The 26,460-nt window shown below is 43.1% G+C and overlaps 1 long non-coding RNA gene across 1 annotated transcript in view; it reads right to left on the bottom strand.

Moving 5' to 3' along the window:
- Positions 1-16,614, bottom strand: part of LOC146193282 (uncharacterized) — a 58,279-nt gene extending 41,665 nt beyond the window's left edge. Inside the window, exons 1-2 of the long non-coding RNA XR_014706428.1 lie at positions 16,530-16,614; positions 3,387-3,476 (exon numbers count right to left, since the gene is read on the bottom strand). This is a non-coding gene — a long non-coding RNA (uncharacterized LOC146193282). The remainder of the gene's footprint in view (positions 1-3,386; positions 3,477-16,529) is intronic.
- Between the last annotated feature and the right edge of the window lie 9,846 nt (positions 16,615-26,460).

Genomic DNA, 26,460 nt, shown 5'->3' with positions numbered 1-26,460 from the left:
ATCGACCAGGTAACCAAGAACAATTGTTTGGCGTTCGCCAAAGTGGCACTTCTTAGAGTTGGGGACGAGGCCTGCTCTCTCAATGCAATCAAGAACAATGGCGACGCGGCTATTGTGTTCCTGAAAGGTCTTGCCGAAGATCACAATGTCGTCCAAATAGCACAAACAAATTTTCCACTTGAGTCTGCGCAGAATGGTGTCCATGAATCGTTCGAACATAGCAGGCGCATTGCACAATCCAAAGAGCATTACGTTGAACTCATAGAGACCATCGGGGGTCACAAATGCCGTCTTTTCTTTGTCGCTTGGGTTCATCGGTATCTGCCAGTACCCCGACCTCAAGTCTACCGAGGAGAAGTATGACGCCGAATGAAGACAGTCGATTGCATCGTCAATACGCGGAAGTGGATATACATTCTTTTTGATGACGGCGTTAAGGCGACGATAGTCCACACAGAAGCGCCATATGTTGTCTTTCTTTTTAACTAGAATAACTGGAGCCGCCCAAGGACTTGAAGATTCCTGGATAACGCCACGTTGGAGCACGTCATGAACTTGTTCGTCAATAAGCTGACGTTCCACCGGAGACAAACGATAGGGCTTCTGTCTGTTCGGGCGAGAAAGTCCGGTATCAATTGAATGATGGATGCGAGAATTTGGAATCGGTGGCTGATGATCTCTGGCGAAGTCGAAAACCGAAACATGCTTGGAGAGCAGGTCTGTCAAAATTCGGCGCTCCTGTGCTCCCAACGCTGTGTTTATCATTGCCTGGATTCGAGACTCTGCAAAATGAGATGTTTTCTCTTCAGGAGCATGGTTACTTAGTGCCGCCACGTAAGTCGACACACCTTCCTCGTAATGAGCGAGCCTCATGCCACGAGGCAACACGGCTGACTCGTCTGAATAGTTTACAGTCCACAGCAAGGTGTGGCCTCTGGTGACTGAAACTCTGCAACGAGGCACCAGGCACCAAGACGCTCTTCTTCGCAGAGGCCAGCGTTGTAGGTTCCACTACGGCGTCAAAATTCTCCCACAAATTCGTAGATGAAATAACTTGAATGAATTCTCCGGACATCGCAGGTACAACTGTATCTTCAGACACAGAAAACGCTCCTAAATTGAGCGACGAGGTTTCTACATGGGCCGACATCAAAGCAGCATTAAGCGAGATCTGTCCACTACGGCAGTCTAACGTTGCACCACACTGCTGCAAAAAGTATATACCTAGAATTACTTCATGTGTGGAACGAGGCAGCACTGTGAATTCTGTTCGAAACGCTTGGCCCCCAATCACAACTTTCGCATAGCACACACCCAAAGGCACCAATGATTCACCGCCAACACCACGGAATAGCACAGCTTGATTCACGCTAAACATCACTTTATGTCCTAATCGATTTTTGAATGCTAAACTCATAACAGAGACTTGCGCCAGTGTCAATTAGTGTCATGGTGGGATAATTGCAGAGTTTCTCTATGAGCCGGTCTCGCAGCATTTCTCTAGAGTACGTTTAACCATGCAAGCGTTTCTTTAGTAAGTAAGGGTTCTGTTTCCTAACTATAAAGAAATACAGATAGTTTTTTGGCTGAATGGCAGAATAACATAACCAGTGAAACCACCTGGCAGAAAAAGAGCGCAGTGACCGTTTTCGTAGTGCCAAGTGCAGTAGCGGCATTGAAACAAATTAATCTCATGCTCAAGCGTTATCCGTCATGGAATATTTTGTCATCGTTTACAGTAATTGCTATTTTGATATATCTGCTTTAATGTGCTTAACGATTATGTAGTAATAAAGTAACACGACGATGCACCGCGCAGCAGAGTAGGCGACGAAACCAACTAGTCTGACCAACGAGCTCAACTTTAAAAGGTAATAATGAGGTCAGTATAATAATCCGACAAAACAAATTTGTTGTTGATGCAAATAAATGCTTTCGATAGAATGCTTAAGGAACCTAGTCAAGAGTGACATGCCAGTATAACGGGTAACTCTCATTGATATATTTATGTGGACTCAAAGCACCCGTCAGCACCGCAAATCGATTGGCGACTTTTGAAGATGAATGTGTAATTCACTTCTTGATGGACGTTTACGTACGAGTGCGCAGTGATGGTGCCCGTGGGTTTGATTTCAGTGATTTTGTGCGGATGATTTTTTCAACACCAACATTCTGCGCAGCCGACTTCGTCCTTTATTGAGTTCATAAAACCGTGATAGCGTTTATGACCAAACCCTTGTCTTAGCGCTGTTTATACATATATCGCACTTAATGCTCGTTTTTGCATTATTGCGCCGCTTTTGCTTACCAGGGAAAGCCAATCTATTAATACCACAATAGCATACCAGCAGTACCTACCTGCTGTGCCTCCGTGCCTAGAAGATTGAAACTTCACTCTCCAGATGCAGTACCTTTTCCGTCTCGGTTTGTGTCAAGCCACTACAAAACTCGCTCTGCCTGCCAGCATACCGTCTTTGAATATTTATAAAATATCACTTCAATCTACTTTCAAGCACCGCCGCGCACCACCCGCCTTTCTAGTTCAGCGCTGCGGAATGCCTCCTTTCATTACTGGTACACGCCAGCAAAAAAAAGAAAATAGTTGCCAGTGAAATTCAATTCCAGTGCAGTTTGGGGCAACCAGCTGCTCTCAGAAACGGGTACTTAGAAGCCGCGTTTTTTCTAACCCGCCGTCGCTCACTTTATGAGCTGTACACACACCTGTCACTGCACACCCCAAAACTACTTGCAAACATCAACCGCCAAAAACGCCACTTTTAATTCAGCCACACTCTTTCAATAACATTTATTCTCCCAAATACTATAAGTTCACTACACGGGGTTCTAGGAAATACTTTCGAATGTGTACGAAATCGCTAAAATGTTTGTCTCGTTATTTTAGCGCACGAATTGCCAGTAATCTGCCGCCAGTTACTTTTGGAGAACAATACCACCCCTTGCTTGAGCTGATACGTAAAAACTAGAAAGCCTAATGTATTCGATAGTGAGAATATGAGGCAAGGGATAGCCGTGCGGACTGATTTTCTTGACGTGCCCTCAATACCTGCGAGAAGCCCCAGTCTTTTTTCTTCAACTATACATCTCTAGCAAAGGCTGTTGGAGAGGCGCTCACTATCATTTCTGATAGCATAATACACAAAGCAAACTCCATGTTAGAAGCATTATATTTCGACGTCACTACAGCCGGCCTAAATCTACTTAGCAGTCTTGCATCAATAATGATGCGAACATCGTAAACGTTGCCTTATTTTTGTTGGTATGTTATTTCTTCCCGCAGTAGAAGCACGTGCCAGCGGCGCGTCTGCACACAGTAGACAGCTTTAGGCAGTGAAAAGTAGCGTGAATATGCTTAAGAAAAGCCTTACCATACAAAATGTTCCAGTAGGATGATGTTGGTATCTTTTCATTTGTTTATCGTAGCATGTGCAATTCTGTACGCGGTTACTGGGATTAAGCTGAAAAGCAAACAAAATATTAACCTCTCAAACTCTTGCTGTTCTCATGTTCATAATGAAATGGCGATACAATAAACTATATTTTTTTCCACTCAATTGTGCACAACTCAGATGTTCCATGACAGGAAGCCAGGCTAGATGCAAACATTCTCGTCGAGATTGTTCGAGCACCTAAGTCCCAGGAGTAACTCAGTACAAAAATAAGGTATAAGGAAAAATGGAAGAGCTGCGGCGCGTTCCTACATTGCACTGCGTAAAGCAGGCACAATCCAAAAAAAGGAAGCAACCAATATTCCAGTCATGTTGTGCACAACGGCACCTAATGGTCTAAACTACATAAACGTCCACAGTATTGTGCGTACAGTAATCGCAGGTAGTAATTTTGCCCGTAAGGTGCTTTAGTAGCTTTATCGTGCCGCGCTGATCGCCTGGACTGAAAGGTGAATGTTAACAAAAAGAAGTCAATTTAAGTGTAAAAACACTGTTGTGGAAAGAAAAGCTCAAGGTGTAGTTTTAAAACACAAAGAACGTGAAAATTGGCTGCGTAAATACAGTAGCCACAAGCATTCCCGCATGAAAAAAAAAAGTATTTGAACGTGATTGAATGAGCAGCTATAACAAGCTGTTGAATTCAACGATAACTGAGCAGATCGTAAGAGAAAACAAACGTAACAGGTAGTGATAGAATTTCAGGTGCGCGGATTTGATTAGCAAGCTTGCGCAAATCAAGTGAGGGCAGCTGGCACAGGGCTGCGTTAATTGTACAGACACGGCAGAAACTTTCTCCGAGCCGTTTGTTTATATACATGGGTTATGAAGTTGTGGGCAATATTTATTGCAGATCGAATACCATGAGCAGAGACCATTTGTAATCAGCATCTTTTGCCCAGCAGGGAAACAGAGAAAAAAGCATATTCTGCATTATGAAAAAAGCATATTCTGCATTTGTAGCAAACACATTGCATGCTTAGCATACTCTTGTCGGCGCGTTATTCAGTCTCTATACACAGCACAGACTATTTCTCGCAGTGCCGTGCAGTACCAGCTTCACTGCAGAACCATAAATTCTTTAACATTTACTCCCGTTTTCATTAAGGATACAAAGCCAATTGGCAGTGAGCTCGTTAATGCCGTTATATTTACCGTGATTCTTCCTACAAAAAAACGTTGCTGCGGCGAAGGCTATAATTTAGTACGGCGTTGCCTTAAACATTTTGAAATCTAGCCGACAGTTTTCCAAATGACGTGCGGCACTGATTCGAGGGTCTCCAAGACTACATCTGAACGGCAAATGGAGTTCAATATCGTCACAAGCAGTTTCTGAGATGTCAGAAAACACCTGCCCAGTAATTACGTGCGAACCTTGCACTATGCTGAGCAAGTATAAAAAGGTTGGCTAAAAAAGAACCTAGCACAATTTAGAAAAATATAAGATGCTGCCAGCGTTGCCCAACTTTCAGCTCCTCTGAAATGCCCAAAACATAGGGCAAGTAGGGGGCGTAATGTAGTAAGCAGCCTTGTCTAAAGTGCGCCGATGGTGCACTGCGGAGAAAACCACCACCATCTAAACTTAGGATCAGGGTGCATCTTCGTCCGCATGTGTGACCAAAGTAAAACGGTGCATGTTTTTGAATTTTCTGCCTCATTTCCGCTCAGTGCGCGCGTTTCATGCCCCCATTTACGCGATTAATGATATGCAACAGCAGTCAGAAATCCTACGCATTTTGAGCGAACCAAGAAACGGCCAGGCAAGCGAGTGAAAGCAATGTCGGGTGATCGCTTTGTTCAAAACCAAGCGCAGGTGGTAATAGATTATCGTGCGTTTCAAACGCGCAGCAGGCTAAGAATGAAAGAATTAGCCTATATGTTTTTTTGTTTTCTGCTTTCGTTTTGTCCGATTAAAGTTACTACCACGCACCTTTCGTAACGGGCGTATTGTTTGATAGCGTGTATTTGCCTTGGGTCACCAGCTGTAAGATGCACCACATTTGGCTCCCGTACAGATCCAGTAACTTGACTTTACCTCGCGAAAGCACAGGCCGGCGAGTGGTACGTATGCAGAAACGTGCCTTAATCCGCTACCGCTTCAACGGTCTGGTGACCACCACAGGCAGGTAGCGCGACTCTAGCGGTAGGAAACGTAGTGGCAAGGCGGGGATTTCACAAGGAAGAAATGTCAAGGCACCCCCTTAATTTGCCGCGCATGCGCGTGCTGTGCAGAACTCAAACCGAGCGCCTAGCGTTAGATGTCGCTGACTTGCTCCACAGAGCACCGTCGGCGCTGTAGAAAATGCTGCTGACCACTGCACTTACTCCCGTCAGCCAGAAACTTTTACGTCCCCGTGCACGACTATCTTGTGTTCGAAATATTATGAATAAATTTTCACCCAGCACCTGGGCAGTCCTAGTGGGCATTTGTTACAGGACACCTCGCATTATTCCCGGTTTTCCCCGCTAATTTATTAACACAATTCAACTCATCACAGAGCAACAAAATTCACAAGATTTCATTTTTTCGGAATTTTAATGTCTAAAACCTAGCTTGGTAGATTCATAATGAACCCGTAGCTGACAATCGCGAAACATGACAACTCCGATGTTTCTACAAGAGCATGAACCTTACTCAAATTATACTGAAATTGACCTGCGGAACTCACATTAAGTCAATCATCTAAGATCAATTGGCAAGAAATTACTGAGAAAGCGCTTGATCATTATTAATAAAATTCCTATTAGGAATCAGCTACCGTAATGTCATCTACACAGCGTGATCATTAAACCCCTCTGCTGACGAAAATGCAGTAAACCAATACGTCGTTATGACGTAATTAATAATGAGCCTGGTCCATTTATTTAAAGTCCTTTTGTGTAACTGATCTTCAAACAATTTAGTAAAATTATTTTTGAATAAAAAAAAAATTAGAAAGTGTAACCATTCTGTACATTCCGGCATTCAATATTCAAAAGAATATAAGCTGCGCTTTCCTAAAAATTAAATTTCCCAACGAGAAAAGCAAATTATCGTTATCCTTAAGTAAGCTTCGTGCTAAGAGTGGTCGCACCAGCAAAATGCAATGAACGCCAAAGTTATTGCTCCCCGCTCTTCGTAACACAGAGCACACGTTTTTCCACTCGGACTTGAGCAGTAACCGAAATAAATTCTCGTAAGAACTAATCCCTCATTGTTGATACAGGCGTAGCCACTTCTGAGACTCAGTATGCAACATTTTGTAATAGTGCTGTTTAGCAATGAGCCCTAAATGCCATTGTCAACAATACAATCACAAATGGCTCATTCAATGCCATCGGCCATATTTTCTTCATCAAGTATTTCACTCTAAATTGAAGCCTTTAAAGTTTTATCATAAGCCGGCGTAGACAATATCTAATTAGAGGATATATGTGTTTGGAATTTTCCTTCTTACTTTCTTACAGTATAGTTTACGAGGATCACTACAAGACGAATGGAAAAAACGGCAAGGTTGTTCCACTTTTCAAATCGTCAAAAAAGAATTGCAACTTCAATAACTTCCAATATGTTCTTACTAGTGTGTCCTGTAAACTTATGAAACACGTGTTTACACAGGTGTCATATATTTCTTTAAATGAAACACCTTTTCCATCCTTCGAAAAGAGAGTTTCGGAAAATTCCTGTCATGTTAACAGCAGTTTGCTATTTTTGCATGATTTGCACGTTTATTGCACGCTAACCATGCAACCGTATTTAAACTTCGATCAGACTTAGCCGCTAGATTTGGCGAAAGCCCTCGACAAAGTGCTACACAACCGTTTTGCACTAAAACGTTATTGTTTCAACAGGCCTAGCGATATTTAATATGCATAAAAGCATTCGTGACGAATTGCTCGAAGTTTTAAATTTGCCAACCAAAACCCTGATTCTGTTCAAGTAAAACCTAACATCACTCTAGGGCCTGAACTGAATCATCCTATTTTCTTAATTTAAAATATTTGTTTTTACAGACAATGTACAGTGTGATATAAGCGTGTGCGCAGTCGATTGCCTCATTAATCACTGAAATACCAACACAAAAAACGCTCTTCAAGACGTGTAACCGCATCCAGGATTGGAGAGTAATGATCGGTGAAACGGAACTTTAGCCTCATAAATGCAAGCTATTGTGATTTCGGCCGCCATAACCAGCTTTATTTCCGACATGCTATTGGTAATGCTACTCTATAGTCTTGTCCATCATTATTTAGCCATAAACACATGGTGTGACGACTTACCCTGGAGTACGTACATAAACAGCAGCTTGCTATTTTTGCATAATTTTCACGTTTATTGCACCCTAACCATGCCGTATTTAAACTTCGATCAGCCTTAGCCGCTAGATTTGGCGAAAGCCCTCGACAAGTGCCACACAACTATTTTGCACTAAAACTTAATGTTTCAACAGGCCTAGGCCGAAGTGGCGCAGTAGTTAGGGCGTTTGACGGCTGTACCCAGGAATATGGATGGAATCCCGGTAGTCGCAGGTGCTTTTTGATGCAGGCGGTAAGCAAAGCGCCTTTTTGCTATTCGATGTCAGTCTACGAGAATTGCAGGTGGTCAAAATTTCTGGAGGCCTCTATTACAACCTCTCTCATAGCCTCAAGCGATTTTGGACGTTATAACCTATTACCCAGGAACACATAACTATTATTATGTTACCTGCTAATAGAACAATTGTATATCTAGGAAAGCGTCTCTGCCTGCTATTGAACATGAATAATTATTTGCAGCCGGCATCACACTTATCTTATCAATATTCTTGAATGAGTTCAAAACAGGCCCGCCAGATATATTCATTGTTCTTGTCACAAAATAAGTTTATCAAGGGTATCAAGATAAATGTGATTAATAACGCCTCTCATTTCGTCGCCAAATTGCCAGCCTTTGGCTATTTTCCCAAAATGTTCCACAGTGTACTTTTGTAAGCGCCCTACCTTATCCCACCAGCATGCATATCCGATCGCACTCATTATTTCTTCCACATTTCTTGAATATATGCCCATATCGTTATTTTTCATTGTATTTTCTCCGCACTGTTGCAGACTAGACCTATCTGCCCAAATATACTGTAGTCATCGCGTGAATCCCGACCTCATTGCATTGTGTTAGCACTTGATATCCATTTCATTGGTACCCACCTCTAATCTGCCCTAAACAGGGTCTTTTAGGAAATTAAATATGATTTAAAACATAAAACTCTGCATTTGTACCCTTAGTCTGAAAAAAAGTTACCGGAAAAAGGATGGCGCGTGCTTTGAACGCATGCACACGACAATGTTTCTTTCAATGTATAGAACAATATCTCGACCTTATTAAATATGGCACTTTCTCGAAACTAAAACATAAAACGTAATGCGTATTGTCCCATTTTGAACGCCCACCAATACCGCGTTGTGTCCGTGTGGAGCACAGCAATGGCATTTTCGGGGGCGATGTGCTCAGCCAGGCCCATTTTGTTCTTTTAGTGTACAATGTATTGCTTTTTATTTTAAGATTTTAATATAGACAGCATAATAAATTGTCCTCGTAGTATATATATATAAGAAAATATGATCACCTTTTGTATTTAATACAAACCTAGAGAGCAAAATCGAAATAAAATCATTAACAGCAATTTCCTGCCACTGCTAAGGCTTCACCTAGAATCTGCTGATAACATAATTATTGCGTAATTATGGGAATCGTGATCATTTTATGCTCAAGAGAAAAAAAAGAACAGAAGAGCGTGCAAGGGAGAGTTTATTAACTCATAAATGCGTCGTACTGATGCCCTTATTTTGCCAGTTCTGTGAAGTTTGATATAGCACCATACGATATGAAATTTAAACACTTGCTTGGAAAAATTTAAATTTCAACTGTTATTCTAACATTCCCACCGAGGCTAATATTACGCTGATTTTATTTAGGACACAGCAATGTGGCCAAAATTAGTCACAAACACAGTGGTCATTCGGCGGCAGATGGCAAAAAAGTATCACTCATTTGCGCATTAAATGCCCCAATGTCGTAAATAAGCAGTACTTCTAGAACATAAGCAGCAATATTTTCAACGTAATTCTGAGACCTCCTCTCTGCACCTTGTCTGCCCGCTGTAACAATTTTGCAAGGAACCAAACTAACATCACATAACTCAGCTAAGTAAATAAATGCAAAATATATCGCGGCATTTAATTCCAGATAGATCTAATATGCAAATATGCATCGACGACACTACTAGAGAATTTCTTTTCTCAAGATTCAAATTTCTTACGGCACATACCCTCATTTGTTTGCACAAAAAACAGCTGCGGTGCTAACCCCTCCAGAGAGTTCCGCACGAGGGAGCCGTATACTATCTAATCAAAACTTGCAAACTCCATCCTCTGTTTCCCTAGTAATCAAAGTGCTCCTTAATAAATGAAAGCTCAGCTTTGTTCTCATATCATGGGGGCCCTTGGTGCCATTAACGAAAGGAATAGTGTCCCATGCTCTGAAGAAATTAGTTATCGTGCCGTTTACTATACCATTGAAATATCAGTCTGTAAGCGACATGGTGGTGACCCTGTGTTTGAAGCCTACAAGGCATAATTCACTTGTGCAAACTGCGGTGGAGATCATCCAAGGAGTTTAAGTGGCTGCCCGTCTGTTTGAGCGCTCTAAACCGTCGAGTATCTTTCATTGCTGGTCCCAAAGCCCAAAAGACTGAGAAGCCTGTGCGAAGCATTAAAGATTTCCCAGCGTTAGAGGCGGATGTTCCGTTAGCCAGCGGTGTCAAAAGAGACATGAGTCCGACAAGATATAAAGGTCCACTGTGTGCGAGTCAGTTATTAGATCCCCAGTCGAAACTGGTCTAGTTTCTGAGCAACCGCATCACAGCCAGACTCGATACCAGGGAGGATTTTTTAACGGCTTAAATGTGACAAAAAAACTAGCTACTGTGGCCGAGAGTGTGTCCCCGCCGGCATCTTTTATCGACGTTGTGGGTGAGTGGATTGCGCAAAATAATGGGCTCAAAACTCAAGCTGCTTCTGACGTTCACCATGCTTTGTTTTGGGCCTTGCGCTGACATGTTCAAGCGATGCCGCCTGGTAAACTGAACAAATACCTACAGCTGGTGCTTTCATTGAAGTTCACAATTACCGCCTTCGCAGCTAAGTTCTTTTCAGCCTGAACATCATGGTTGAACATCATGGATCTACAATCCACCCAAAAGTGCCGTTTATATTGCAATGAAACTGCGCTGCAATTTTAGGGGGGTTATTTCAACGGAAAGTATACTTGAAAGAAACCTCGTTACCAGTATTGGCCCTGCCCGAGGCTGGTCTGAGAAGCGGGAGATATTTTACTGGATATATCGCCCATATGAACTTTAACACAAAGTCATTTTCTGCAGGCAGTGCCGCGCTTTACGTACGATGGGAAATTACACAAGTTTCTTTAAACGTTCAATCTTAGCATGGATGACATTGAGGTAGCGGCTGTTCGAATACAACTCGGCTTTCAAACTCTTTATATTGCATGCATGTACGTGTCCCCGAGGAAGAAGCTAGCAATTGATTTGTTTCTGCAACAGGTCTGCGACCGTTTCCCAGTTCTTCGAATCATCTGCGGCAATTTCAACGCCCATCATTCCGTGTCTGGTGACAGGCACACGGAGTCCCGTGGACGCAAACTCGTAGCCGCTATCGGCAGTTTGGACGTGGGTGTTGCCAATGACGGAAGCCCCACTTTCTTCCGATCTCCAGATTCAGCGACATCTATAGACCTGACTTTGCATTGACCTGATGTCTGCATGATGTGGTCAACAATACCTGATCACATGCGAAGTGATTATTACCTGGTTTTTCTCCTTATTGCCCACTTTCGTATGGCCGGTCCTGAAATCATCCACGTTGTCAACTGGGGCCAGTACAGAGCACGTAGAACGTATTATTGGTTATGTTACTGACAAAAAAATTTAGAGTAAAATGGCAGTAACTACGGCGGTCAAGTCTCCTGATCATTTTCCGGCCCCGGATTTAAAACTCAGGAACGTATGCGTAGCGAGAAGAAAGTCAGAGCGACAACTAATGAGGAAGAAGGGAGATAGAAACTTGAAGACGGCCTGCAATAGGCTGGATTCTGCCATTCGGTGGCACACGAACAAGCTCTAGAGTTTGCAATGGTCCTCATTCTGTGCTGGTTTGGCTGTATTCTTGTCGATGACGAAAATATGAAGACTCCTTGACGGTCTTGCAATGCACAAATAAAAACCCATTGCGTGCTTGGCAGAGGGGTTGGCAGATGTGATTACAACTACAAACACTATAAATGGCCTATATACACCACCTGATTCCTCTACGTCTACTATGGACGCCCTGTTTGCGTTTAAGGAGCCTCAGACTGCGCTAAGGGGCCTATGGTACCGATGTGAACCAGGTCCCGACAGTATCACTAACCAAATGCTGCAAAGCCTTCCCCTGAAACTCAGGAAGGAGCTCGTAAACTTCATCAATTGAATTAGGGAGACTGGCGACATCCCTCCGTCATGGAAGGTGGCATATATTGTTTCAGTCCTAAAAACTGGTAAAGACATCACTGACCTTGCCTCAAATGGGCCTGTGTCACTGACCTCCTGTGTGGCTAAGGTAATAGAGGAGCTAGAAAATGAACGCTTATCATGGTGTCTTGAACACACCAAGGCACAGCCAACATGAATGACGGGATTTCGGCGGGAAACGTACCCAAGATAGCGTCATAGATTTGGTGAATCACATTAAACACCAGTGAGGTTTCGGCCTTTCCGCCTTAGCCATTCTTTTTGATGTCGCAAAACTCATGACACAATGTTTCAGAGTTCCATCTTTGACTTATTGCAAGTCATGGGAATACAGGGGCACATGCTGAGGTTTATTTACTCGTTTTTCAGTGGTCGGATGATTGGAGTACGGTCAGGGAGTACCATAAGAACCGAAAGGGCTGTATCATGAGGTGTGCCTCAAGAAAGTTTTCTTCCCCCCCCCCCCCCCCCCCCCGACTTTTAACCTGATAATAGCTGGCCTTCCCGATTCATTGCGAAAAACTTGCAGGCAATTGTCTATGTCAATATATGCTGACGACATTTGTATTTGTATTACTGGCCTGCCAAAACAAGCGATTAGCCCTGATTGCTCGACAAGCTGTAAGTTTGGCACAAGCTTACTTTCAATGTGTAGGATTGTCTCTATCAGTGAAATAATCAGACTTTTTTTTTGTTTTCAGGTGTAGGTAGACTTCATGTGCTGTTAAAGATAGACCTTGATCACTCTTGCATTTGCCAATTCACTACATTCCTTTTCTATTTGCCATTATTGACTCCCGTCTACAGCAGTGAAAACCTGTCGATGCGATTGTCTCATCTCTTCGCGTCTCATTGTGGTCCTCAGAATTGCAAGTGAGCAATGGGGAACCAGCCTTCTTCAATGGTCAAACTTCATGAAGCACTGGTGTTCAGTCGCATAATGTACCAATTATCTTTAATTTACCCCTTGGCATTACAAAATGAATGTCTCGAAGTTTTCCAGAAAAAGGGCCCAAGAGCCATTAAAGTTCCTCAGGCGGAAGCAAACAATGCAGCACTTAATGAGTCACATCCGAAACCTCCCTAAATTCTCCCTTCACAGAGACTACTAATGCAGCTTGGCCGCCTCGGAAAGGCGAGCTGGCAATCCCTTCAACAAATCCGCAAGATATCGGATTCGAGAGATTGCTTGACACTTAATACTATTAATTCTCTAGGAATTATTGTTCGAAGGCAAAAAAATGGTTGAAATCACCTTGGTTATTCTCACCCTCGACAATACAGTCACGATTGCCCATGTGAGAGCAAAACGAAGTTCGCCTTTAGCGGCAACGCGTTCGCTCCTACTTGAACATTTGGAAAGTGAGTATGGCCGCCATCTTCTCATTTTCAGTGGTGGTTCTTTAGACAAGGTAAGAAAATCTAACTCAGCGGCTTTTTACATTCCTGCTGTACACTATACATGACCTTCACGCTTTACTGAAGTCGTGTCCTCCACAGCGGCCCAAAACTGTTGCTATTGAGGTGGCTTTGCGGAAGCTAAGGTCTTGTCCGGCTCGCTGTTGCCATTTAATGGGGCCCGAGCGCTGTCAAGTGAAATAAGGTTAAATTTTATCTCGGGTCCTTCATTTCTTCTTAGAATAAAAAAAAACTTCAAACCTGTTGTCTTTCTAACAGATTCAAAATCTGCCCTTCAAAGGTCAGAACATGGTTGCCTACTTAGGTCTAGTTTTTAAGCTATCTACGTTTTGTGCAGAATCTGCACAGCAGAGGCTTTACTTTACATTTTGAATGAGTGCCCTCACACCCAGGTGGCAGGGGCAACGAGGTGTCAGCCAGTCTCGCCCATAAAGAACTGTTAGGTATTTCCGCAAAAATGTCACGCACAATTAAAATAGACTTTTCAAAAAACCTGTACTAACCCATTTTAGTGCCCTGTTGTGTGCCCCTACAAGCCATGTGTGACCAAGGGACTGAGAAGACATCAGAACACTCTACTACATCGAATTCATACCAGCTCTGCTCGTACTTCTGCTTGGATGCATAAGGCGGCATGGCATTGTCTCCGCTATGTTCTATTTGTGGTTTATGCGGGGATACAGAACATTGTATTATGTGCTGACCAGAGTAGAATGCGGAAAGGTGTGTGATGCTCGCTTCCTTCAAGAAGACAGAAGCCCTTCACCGTGCACTTCAGGACATTGTCTACCCGATTGGAAGCCAGACATGCAGAAGTGAGGCTTCACACCTTCTTTTAAAATTTCTCCAGGACATTGATCTTGACTCTAGATGGTGAGATCTTGAATGAACTATACACTACAGTGAGTGAATTTGTGCGCAGATGCTGACTTCTGGAGGTGACTATGGTATGCAGTGAGTGAGGGTGTGTACAGATGGTGGAATCTGTAATGGAATGTGTTTCACTGTGAGTGAGTGTGTGCATAGATGGGGACTTCTGGGGTAGGCTGTGTTATACTGTGAGTAAATGTGTGCTTAGGTGGTGACTGGTGGAATGGAATATGTACTGTTATAAGTGATGGTGTGCATACTGGGGCAGAGTTCAGATATTAGGGCTTTTTATTAACGCATAAGTGACGCTGCGGTGGAGCAATTGCTGATAAACTCAGCAAGGCTAATCCCACCTATAGCAGACAACTAAACTAAACTTAACTCAGTCTCTCACCACATGCAAGTGTATCCCTTTTCTAGCCTCAAATATATCTCAAGCTCGGCCTTTTAACTAGGCTACATTTCCCTGCATAAACCTCACATGTGTTGCATTTTCGCTAATGCACGGCATCACCAGCCTATGCGCGAATCAGAAAGACATGGCTAGGGTGCTTTGGTATGACCGCCTTCAGGCGCCGCCACAGCCAATGCGGAACATACTGAGTTTTGGAGTGGGCAGCCTATTTCGGCTGGCCCTGGCTTTCATTTGATAAATTGCACTCTAAGTTGCGCGTTCCATTGAGTTTCTCAATATGTACGAGCGTTGGTCAGGTGAGGAATTAAGCTAAGAGGAATTCAATACAATTTTTCCATGCGATACCACGCGGATCTCATATTGGGCGCTATTTTGGTTATTCCTCTTTTTTCTCTCTTTTCCTCCATGAAGCTCCCTCTATGCTGTGGGTAGTGCTCGTGGACGCAGGCTAATATGGTGCAATACCCGAGAGCGGCTTAATAAGATCTAGCCGTGCGAAAAGCAGCAGCAATTTCCATACACAGTGCGTACTTTGTAACTATATTGCGGAACTGCACAAGGTAGAGGACCTGAAAGGGATGACCGGAAAATATCGCAGGATGCCGGTTCCTATCGCCCTCAATAAACAAGCCATAAATTCATCGTATCACCAAGGAAGTTCATTTGCGCTTCTGACAAAAGGCGTTCCCGACGCTTGGTTTACAGGTTCCAGGGATAGCCTAGGAGCTACAATTAAATTTTGAAGAACGTATGTCGGCCAGAGTGTACGCTTTGTGCACGATCGGGCAGAGGAACATGGTGCACTGTTATTTACGTGCGAATATTACGATGTTTAAAAGCATTGCTTTGATTGTAAAGAAATTGGGCTAAGTCTGACGTAACCTTTGAATTTCAGGCAGTAGTTGTAGCACAACCACAGGTAGTCTAATGAAGTCATACTGGGTGCCTAAGCGAGGAAAGTGACTTTTTTATTGTTCCCAATCTAGTGGCTTTTGTGCATAAAGGCCTTCGAGAATCTGCCTTTGTATATCGGAGTTGTTGAGGAGTAACCATGTGCATGCCTCTGTATATTTTCATTAATATACGCTGAATGTATTCCAGTAAATAATTTGTCCGTTTCGGCTCTCCTTACTTATGTGTATCATGCGCGTAGGGGATACATATGAGCCACACGATTACATTTCAATCCTTAAATGAGATTGGTATCAAGCCTTATGTCTCTTGAACTTGCTTACTCTACTCTGTGTACGTACTCGTGCTAGCTGCGCGCGTTTATGCCCTGCAGGCACCGATATCTCGTCTTCATTTACATACTTTCATTATCACCATCCCCGCTCGCGAGGTTTTTTCACGTGATATACAAACTCGTTGTTGATATTCTCTCGAAGTCGAAGTACTTCTGCAGCTTTTACATGTCTATAAACAACCTATCACAGCTACCAGTGAAGCCCAGCTCAGCATGGTATTGAGTAGGCAGCGTAACTTTGACAGAGTGCAACATACCAGGTCGCACATTCAGTAAATATTTGATAGACTGTTTTGCTCCAATTTGTTTATTTTTTCTCTGCCGAGAGCTTTTCATGCCAGCACTTAGGGAGGCCTTCAGCGACCGTAAGAGCCTAGAGACCGTCAGTAAGGTGAAAATTGTTTTGTGATTCTCCAATATCTACAAGCAGTGACAGATAAGGAATACATATTGTGGATCAAGTTGTCAGATCTGACTTCAGTTGAACCTTCAATTTTTAGGTAAAATATAATCCTGCAGTGCGCATTTTTTGCATATAGTAGCTTAAGCTTAGCAATATTGGAAAAACTTACTGGATCTGGCTTTATTTCAGTATTTTTTCTGCACAACTCAATGTTGGCTCCAGTGGTGCTCTTATAAGCGTTTTCGGGTTTTACAAAATCTGCAAAAGGAAAACAAACATACAGTAGTGAATAGGTTTTAACCTTATAAAGTTTAAAGGAACAAGCAATATTTTTACTAAATAAATAGTAAGGCTAATCCTAAAGCAATATATGTCAGCCAGTATATGTAACGATACCTAGTAGCCTGTGTTCTTTATGCTGACGTTTTCTTTCCTTATTCTTACATAACCTCTGCTATTTTCTATTCCGCGTTCCTGTCTCGGTTATTATTGTGCCAATTATTTACTCCACTATTAAACCTCGGAAGTATCGATCGGCAGCTTGATCTTTCAAGCCTATACTGTAGTATTCACATCGCCCTTATTTGCTCAAGCAATTGCTGTATATATTGCTATGCGAAACTTCTTTATTAGAGCTTTTAAACCGTCTTATACCTAAAGAACGCCTAATATTCGAAATAGCAGATTTACTTAAATATTGTCACATTAGTGCAAACACTTGTAGAAAGCCATAGAGCCAATAACGCAGATTGCGAAAATCGGGCTCGTATAAGAACATCCGTTCCGAAATCGACAGGGGGCGCCTTTTTCGACTTCTGTTCACTGTTTTCTTCACATTGGCGGTATAACCCCCTCCCCTTGCTCCATTGACCCGAAGATCGAATAGTTCACAGCCTCCCAGGTAGGGGGAGGGCGTCCTCGCCTACTGTGGTTTGAGGCGGACCAGGTGCACAATCTACGGGCTTGAGGCGTCGCTTCATCGTGGAGACTCGTGAGGAACGGCTGCGTAGTGAGAGTGCCAACATGGCGTAGAAATCAGTCAGCACCGAAATAGTGTGTAACAGCAGTTTCTCAGGCCAAGTTGTCGGATTGGAGACCAAAGGCAGACACGATCGCCTCTCCGATATTCACTCTCGCGGTGCCGCAAGTTATAGTGTCGCGCGTCTTCCACGTGACGCTCATGGATTCGCAACCTAGATAATTGGCGGGCTTCTTCGGCACGTAGTGAAAATTTCACAACGTCGTCATTACGATGGGGAGTGAGGGTTGTCGACATGGGGCAGCATGATGAGTGCTTCAGTTACTTTGCGGCATAAATGAGGCTGAATGGCTGCACATTGGTGGTTTCTTAATTCCTGCATTATACGCACAAGTGTCATAAGGCAGGACTTGATTCTACGTTTTGTGCTGAATTTCCACAAATATTGAAAGCATGTCTGAAAGTGAGTGTGCCTTTAATAAAAAATAAACTGCTAAGCACAGACGAAAAGCCAGCACCTTTACGCGCATTAACGCGGGAGCACCGGGCATAGCATCATCAGCAGTATAAATAATTTTGCGAATCTAACAGTCACTCGACTTGGAAGATGCGCTATTTCAGCGTAACGTATCAGGTAGTCGCTGGCAACAATGATCCATCTCTGTTTAGAGCTGCTAGAAAATGAACCGAGCAAATCCATCCCGATTGCTAAAACCGCTGTAAAGCGGCATCCGCGGGTTTTAGCAAGCCGGCTGGCTGGACAGGAAGAACATTTAGGCGCTGACAGTCAGGACAACTGTGAAGGTATTGCGTAGCGTCATGTCCTAGACGAGACCATCCCATCAGTATTTGGCTCGATTTCTATCTTGAATTTTAATGATTTCATGTGGGCCGGAAGCAGGTTCGTCGTGGCAGGTATGTAAGCTACTCACGTAGATTCGAGGAAACGACTTGTACGTAATGGCCACTTTCGGGTGCAAATTTCTTGGAACGTACGTCGTTACGCACACAGAGAGGGAATGCAGCACATCTGTAGGCATTACAAACTCTGTAATTAGCATTTGGTTATTAATGCGGATTTTCAGAGAATAGCAAGGAGAGATAAGAATGGCTTACTGAACACACAGTGCCAAGAAGTTGAGGACAACAGCCAATTGAGGAACACAAGAGCAATGTATAAGACAATCAAATATATCAAAGGACGCGTCTGTGCTAAGCTGGGCGTGAAAAAGAACAAACGAAGCAGGGACCTCACTGAAGCGTCAGATATAAAGAAGAGGTAGCGAGAATACACAAAACTGCAAAAGTAGGACCCGGATGTGCAAACCCAACATAAGACGGTTGTGGTCACTGATCGCGAGCCGGGATCCTGAAGAATGAAGATGAAAGGGCCTACTCCAGCCTTACTAGAACAAAACTAGCGCAATTGATGGCATTCCAGCTGAGTTGCTTCAAAACCTTAACGATGGCGCTGTTAACGTTCTGTTTAACTTAGGTCAGCAAATTTGGACAACCCTGCAGTGTCCACAGGATTGGAGGAGGACAGTTTACATCCCCATTCCAAAAAAAGGCAGTGCCAAAGATTGTTCCAACTACCGCATGATCGCGCTTATTATTGCGAAAGCAATACTACTTCTCAAAAGTTTACGCCAGGGACTGCGTCTGTAGAGGCCACTGCAAACGCGCTGATAAAAGGCGGTCCTGGCAAGGCGACCAGTGCGGATCTGCCACCTGTGTATACGACCAGGACCACTGAACCGGAGCAAGAACACAGACCTCAGCCGGCAGCTGCCGACCGGAGCACAGTACCATCTCCAGTAACAGAGCGTCCACTGGTTCCGTCGGAATTGACTGAACATCTGCAGCCCACGCTCAGACGATCCATCAGAATAAGAAAACCGGCGGAGCGGTTTCAATTTTAACAAAGGAGAAATGTTGTACTTGTTTGGTCCGAAGGCAGCCGCGTGCCTGCCGTCCTGTCGCTCACGCTGCTCTCCCTTTTCCCTCTAAGTACAAGAGAGTTTATATTCTCGGTTCTGGGCAATAACCGCGATGTTCACGGCCGACCAGCGGTCGTGTTGCTGCGCGGTTTGCCCTGTCATCAATATATAGATTACTGACGTGACCTTTATCGATCCTTATATATAACTGCTCCCCCCCCCCCCATCCCGAGGCTCTCACTACTTTCTCTAAGCAAGCTGTGAATATTAATAGGAATATCATGCCTCCGTGCCTAACACGTTTCTTTATTGCAATTTTGTTAATTTCAGTGCAGAACAGTGGGTTGCAGTGCAGCCCCAACAGATATCACCTAATGCTTTCCTGTACGGTTTGTCTTCATCATGATTTCGTAATGCCATATGACTTGGGAGGTTTCTACTCAGTCAAAGATTTATGCGATCAATGAATACTATGTATAAAGGCTGGTGTATTCCGAGCATTTTCGTATCACCTTGTTGATGGTATGCATATGATTGATAGTAGAGCACCGTTATCGATAACCTGATTGATCGTTTGCTTGCTTGAAGTCTGAGATTGTCCTCATTCTGTTAGGGATTACTTTCGTAAACACCTTATATGTAACAGTAACCAGATCGGCCAGCAATTTTTCAGGTACTTAGCGCCTCCTATGAATTAAGATGTTAGCGTTCTTCTATGACTCCAGTACCGTCGATGTCACCCGGCGTTACGTGTACAGGGTGATCAGTTTCTCTAGCCCGATATCACCTCCAACCTTGAACAAATGTGCAGTTACCTACCTTCTCCCCAGCTGCTTTCCCCTATTTATGTTTTCTAAAGCTTTCTTATCCTCGTCCTTCGCGGCTGGCGGAACGTCGAACTGCTTTTCACTACTGCCTATATTTTTACTATCGTGACTACTTCGGCTACTATATATATCAGTACAGAAATCCTCGGCTAATTTGACTGCCATGTCCATATTCGAAATTAGATTGCCAGCATTGTACCTTAGCACATACATCTGATTTTTGCGTATGACCGTTTTTTTTTTATCGCTTTAAGGTTGCGCCCGTTCCTTAGAGCACGCTCAGTTTTCTCCATGTTATACTTCCTTATGTCGTCCACTTTATGCTTATTAATTTGCTTTGATATCTCTGCTTGTTCTTTCTTGTCTTTCGGAACAGACGTCAGCTGCTTTTGGCGTTTCTAATCAATTAATTCGTCCCCTTAGATAGTTTACCGCTATAGACTCTAACTATCCTACTGCCTATACTCACCTATGAGGCTGAAAAGTCGAGGCTAACCAAGAGGGTTCTGCATAAGTTGAGGACAACTCAGAGTGCTATGGGACAAAAATGGTAGGGGTAACATTAAGAGATAGGAAACGTGCAGAGTGGGTCAGAGAAATGATTCAAGTTACAGACATTCTAGTGAAAATTAAGAAGAAATGGGCATGGGCAGGACATGTAGTGCGACGAGAGGGTAACGGATGATCGCTTAGGGTAACACACTGGATTCCAATGGAAGCAAAGCGTAGCAGGGGGCGGCAAAAATATAGTGGGCGGATGAGGCTAAGAAGTTCGCAGGGATCAAGTGGATGCATGTGAGGTTCTTTTCATTAAATCTGGCCACCTTATTCTGTGGCTTATTCCGAAACAGAAATCTAAATAGACGACCAGACTTACCAAGCTAACAACGAATATTTTTATGTACAGACATGGACGGGCCGAGAGTAGAACGAGCAAGTGGGACGATGGCAAAACACAAATTTTCAAAAAGTCACCAAGTTGTTGGATGGAGAAGCCGGTGCAGACGCTCCGGGTAGTCAGAGTTTTGAAGGGTCGGTGCAGTAGGGCCTCGGTAAGCCCAGCGGAAGGCTAGGCCACCAGACGGGGCCCAGTAGAGGCAAGAGGCCTCGAGTTGCCTTTCCACGGCCGATGCGTCAGGCCTCCCTGACGTGCCTGGGCTCAGCACGGTGCCGAACGCTCGTGCCAGTGAAGAACTGGCGCTGTGGCACTCCCGGGCCCGACCACCGTTCCGAGTTTCGTGGACGACAGGAGAACAGGGCAGGATACGGCCGGCAGGCCCCAGGTCTGAATCCCCGGGTCAGGCCTGGCAGAAGACGCACCGCTCCGAGCTCCTTGGACAGCCGATCGGCTCCGCTGCTCGCCTGTTCTCCCCTGCTCGTGCCTCGCGCTCTTCGAGCCAACCTCCACGTTTTTTCTCTTCTTCTTTCTCCTTTCTTCGTTTCTTTCTTCGTCTTTGATCAAATTATCACATGTTCTTCACAATGCAGCTATCACAGAACCGGGTTAATTGGAAAAATATGGAAGAGTCCTTTTTTCTGCAGTGGGTATAGGCAGGCTGATGATGATGATTCTACTGCCTACTTCTACCGCGCATGAAGTAATGATATCTCTGAAATTATTGTTAATTGCTTCTGCACGAAGGACATCATCCTCGGTTAAAGACGATTATCTAGCGAGATCCTGAATTCTGCTGTCCTCCCCCTTACTTCTAATTTGTTGATGGACTTCCTTCCTACTAAACTGTTCTATTTCCTCTTCAGATCCAGAATAATTCGAGACCTTACCATCGTGTAGTCCCAGCATCGCACCTTTCTATTCAACTCTACATCCTATTAATGTCAGGGTTAGAACATAGTATGAAGTGAATTTCATTTTTCGTCTAACCGTTAAGCCTTTTTATGTCCACTTTCGGTTCTTCCGTTTGCTGAAGAAAGCTATTCGTGATTATTATTCATTGTGCTCAGCAGAATAAACTAGAAACTCCTCCGTGATGTTCCTAGAACCACTCTCTTAGTGGCCTACTGCCTGGTCTTGAGCCTTCTTTTTCGCTATTGAAGTCATCCATTTTCCTTGAAGCAGTCAAAAGACAAAAAACAAGACACAGAAAATAGAAGAGGACAAGGCGAGGCCAGGCTACAAACTGAAAGTATATCGACGTAAAAAATCCAAAGGATGCTGCCACTGAGATGGTCTTTTAGCTGCTTTAAAATGAACGCTTCTTTAGTCGCCCAGTTATCAACGTAGATTGAAGTCACCCATTAGTAATATATACTGTGTCATTGCTTTTCCCAAATGCGAATTCAACATCTTAATAGAAGCTTTCTACTACCTCATCATCACACTACAAGTAGGCTCGTAGGCCGGTACAACCGCCAATTTATACTGCTTATTAAGCTTAAATACAATGCCTGTAACCCTGTCATTAATGGTATAGAATTTCTCTATTTAATAGCTATGTACTTACTGACTATGAACGCTACCCCGAGTTCTCTGCTCTCCGCAAAACATCGTTAACAGAATACATGTCCACCCTTCAGTATAGTATATGCCTCATTTGGCTTCGTAGCCTGAATAAGCTCTAGCAGATCCCATTTCGTCCTCTTATTAAGCTTCGAATCTCGTGCTCTGTGATTCCTCCAACAGTACTACTAAACTACCCTCAATAGGTAGGGTTCCAGCGTTAAATGTCGCCATGGTGAGTTTCCAATGGCGGCATGTCCGTAGCCAGATTCTTAGCACTCTCTCGTGCGTTGCAGGTCTTACCGCCGCTGTGGCCAGTTGCTTCGCAGCCGCTCAGGACTCAGGGCCGGAAGTTTGTTATAGTAGTCATTGGAGGTTGTGGCCGATTACTACACTAGAGTGGCGAAATTTTACTGTGGTGAGGGAGTGTTTTTTCAAAGGTGTTCACCGGATAGGTCACACCCCAAACCCGTTTATGCAATTCCATCGCTACGCGTATTTTCTGTAATCTAATGGGTAATTGCGTAGCAACGGGATTTAAGCCACTGTCCGCTTGCACGTAGGCGGATTTTCTACCTCTACAGCACTGCTGCAACTTCAAAACAGGCAACTACTAATTTCATAACTCGCAAGAATGTTTCGAGCCAGGCTTGGTGTCACAGAGAGGTTCGTTTATGTACAACACAAGCAACCAAAAATAAATATTGGTTCACTGCAGCCTTGAAAACATCTATATATTCCTCTTATTTGCAACTGAATGTTAACATTACTCCCAATCAAAAGTTCACACATGATATTATATCGTGGACACAAAACCAGCATTCAATTCATGCGACACTTTATCTACTGAAAGCAACAAAACGTGTATGATCAAATATCCTCGTACTTTATTTGTATATCACTTGAAAGGGCTAAGTTACGTAACATTTGGTGCATTCCAGACAGTGTTTGCCGCCTTCAGACATGCAATACGAGCTGTTGGCGACTTCAAAAACGTGATGTCGCGTTCTATGTACTGAAGCTGTACGTATTTCAGAAGGCTGCAAATATACTGCTGGGATTTGTAGCAAAAACGTGTCATTTAGCCCTTACTATAAAAGACTACAGTGGTCATCATTAGGACGGTTGAGTGTTAATTGGAAGACTTACCTATTCGAAGCACAAGAGTGATGCACACAATCGACAATTTCATGCCCGCCATCTAGATAAATCTTGAATTTGTTGCGCTTGCGTTGTAGAGATCAGTCGATTGTTTATACAAAGAGGCAGGTACAAGCTTCACTGCCTAATGTTGTTCTCTGAAGAGAATCGGGAATAGAGGGATTGAGATGACAAACAGAATTTTAAGTTGTAACAGACGTCGATATTTTCAGGTAAGCATAAATGGTAATGAATACTCGCTTGCGTCACATGCTAACTTATGCTATATAACTATTTTCCGATGCCACAAAAAATATATGTCTTGAGAACATATATATGACATAATCCAGCTCTATATAAGGGCATAAGAACGAATACTGCATATTGGCAGCTTAAAGGAATTCCCATTTTCTTTCATTTTTGCACACCTGTGCTTCTTCGGGCATATATTGAAACAATCATGTCAAGTGTTATGGTGAAGCAGAACTAGCAATTGTGATCTCCACTATAAATGATTTAGTTACTTCGAATCACAAAGGTCAGATCAGGTGCAGAGTTGTGGCTCTGCGTGCCTCCCGAATTTCGGAATTTCAGTTACTCTATCCAACACTGATTAAAATAGTTAACATTCCGGTTTTGGTGGCGATTGCAAGCGTGGTCGATCGCACAAGACCTGCTCTTTATGTTACCCAGGGGGAAGGGATCTTTTTTTGCCCGGAAATACTAGAGAATGATGTGTTTTTTAATCAATAATAAAATATCCGGCAACGACGTTTCATTGGTAAACAATGGTGGGTAAGTTTACAATGCAGATTACGTCTCCATAATATTTACTTTTAAAACGCATGCGAATTATGTTTAATTTTGCTGTCTTGCAAAATTGTCTTGTCGGGTGGTGAAATGCCGAAAGATATCACAGAGCTACAACAGTTGATAACTTCGAATGTCTTCATTTCTCTTCTTTTTAACGTCTGTTTATAAGCGGAGTTGGTTGCAGACGATTACTAAAGGTTCATTTAAACGCTTTATGAGAGATATATCCCATGCAGTGGTCAGTGTTTTGCTAAAACATCGCATCCTATAAGTTTTGTTTTTGAGTTAAGCCGTGCGTCTCATGATGCATCGTGAGCATACTAAATCCCCTACGCGAAAGATGTTTAGGGGCACTCCCTTCAACGCATGAGTCTTCCGATAGTGCTGCAGAGTCACTCATTTACCTTACTGTTATCTTTGAAAAGGGGCTGTACTATAATAAACACTCGGAGAGCTTTACGAGGTCCCTACCCATTACAATTCAGCAAACGGCACGATAACGCCCCGTCATAAACGTTAAAAGAAACAGAAAAGTGTCAAAGTGCTTGCAACACTAGCGAAAAGTGGCAAAACACGAAACAAACAAAAAGGCAAGTAAAATATTTGCAGTATAAACAAACCCTGCCATTAGGAACGGGAACAAATGAAAACTTTATTTTACTCCAGCAAGAAAGAAATAATTTGGTAAAAGCGTTTGATGACATCGTTTTAGATAGACGTACGATGAAGGTCCTCTCGTTTCGGTAAGTTTAGCAGCGCGAGTAGCGCGTCACATAAAGATTGTTCATGACAGGATGCTCTAAGGGTGGGCTCGGACCAAACTTCTTTGTATCTCGTTAGCCGATCTCTTGTGTTAACCTGTAGTGTTGCAAGACGAATTGCAAAGAAAAGGAAATTGATAAGAAAGCTTTATAATATATCCTCAACCTTTAATTGTAGAAACAAAACACAAAACGAATATCATACATTGATAAAAGAGGCGTCGTGGAGAACGTATAATGAACATCAGCAATGTAAAGCACGGCTCGTAGCAGGAAATGTACCCTGCGCAAGCTGGCCGAACCAGTTGAGCCCTACAGAATGTTGCAGTACTGCCTGAGAGATAACACTAATGCATCGCAAATTATAAGCTTCATATCAAGAGGAGCGCTGGATGGCCGACACCGAAACTGCATGTGCGTAAAGATTTAAGTAAGGTGTAGGTTATAAGGTGTCGTGATTTGTCGAATATTTTCTTGCAATTACTAATCCCTCATATAGTTTGGATATCAGTACTTTCAAGTTTCTAAAGATTTACATTTTCAAATTTGCTTTTTTTATTTATAGTATCGATCGGCAAGGCAGCATATTGTAAAAATTATATTTTCGCTTTGCAAAATTAAAAAGCAAAACATCGGCCGTTTGTGGTGTTGAATAAATTAACAAAGTTGCATAGTGTAATATAGAAGGGGGCATAAAGAATTCGTCAACAATATTTTGCTGATTGACGCCAGTTTGTAAATGTACACTGCTGATAAGCTAAATCAGTAAGATTGGAAATCGTAATTTTGAGTTTTTAGACCTCTTGAGCTACATTGCCTATTTAATAGTTTATAAAGTGAGATAACCGTAATCGCCAATAATATAGACCGTTTTAAATTTGACACGTGTAACATTTAGCATAATAGATTATAAAATATTTATAGTTATTTAGGCAAATGAATGGTAGGTAGGAACAAGGTAGGAACTATTGGCTGACTTGCTGCACAGCAAGCCTGCTAAAATCACTCCGTTGCCTGTCAAGAAGGGTGTAATACTAACAATAACCCCGCAAATATCAATGAGGAATACGACTCTTAATCGACTGTGGTTAGTTTGGGGTTCAATAACAATTTTAAGAGCCTAGTATTAACTCTTCGCAAATTACTAGACCAGCAGGGTTAGTCACACTAGCCAGATAT

Source organism: Amblyomma maculatum, chromosome 4 (genome assembly GCF_055883805.1).
Source record: "Amblyomma maculatum isolate TAMU_Amacu chromosome 4, ASM5588380v1, whole genome shotgun sequence".
Taxonomy (NCBI): domain Eukaryota; kingdom Metazoa; phylum Arthropoda; class Arachnida; order Ixodida; family Ixodidae; genus Amblyomma; species Amblyomma maculatum.
The sequence above is the reverse complement of the archived record's forward strand: the minus strand, read 5'-3'. Positions and strand labels throughout refer to the sequence as shown.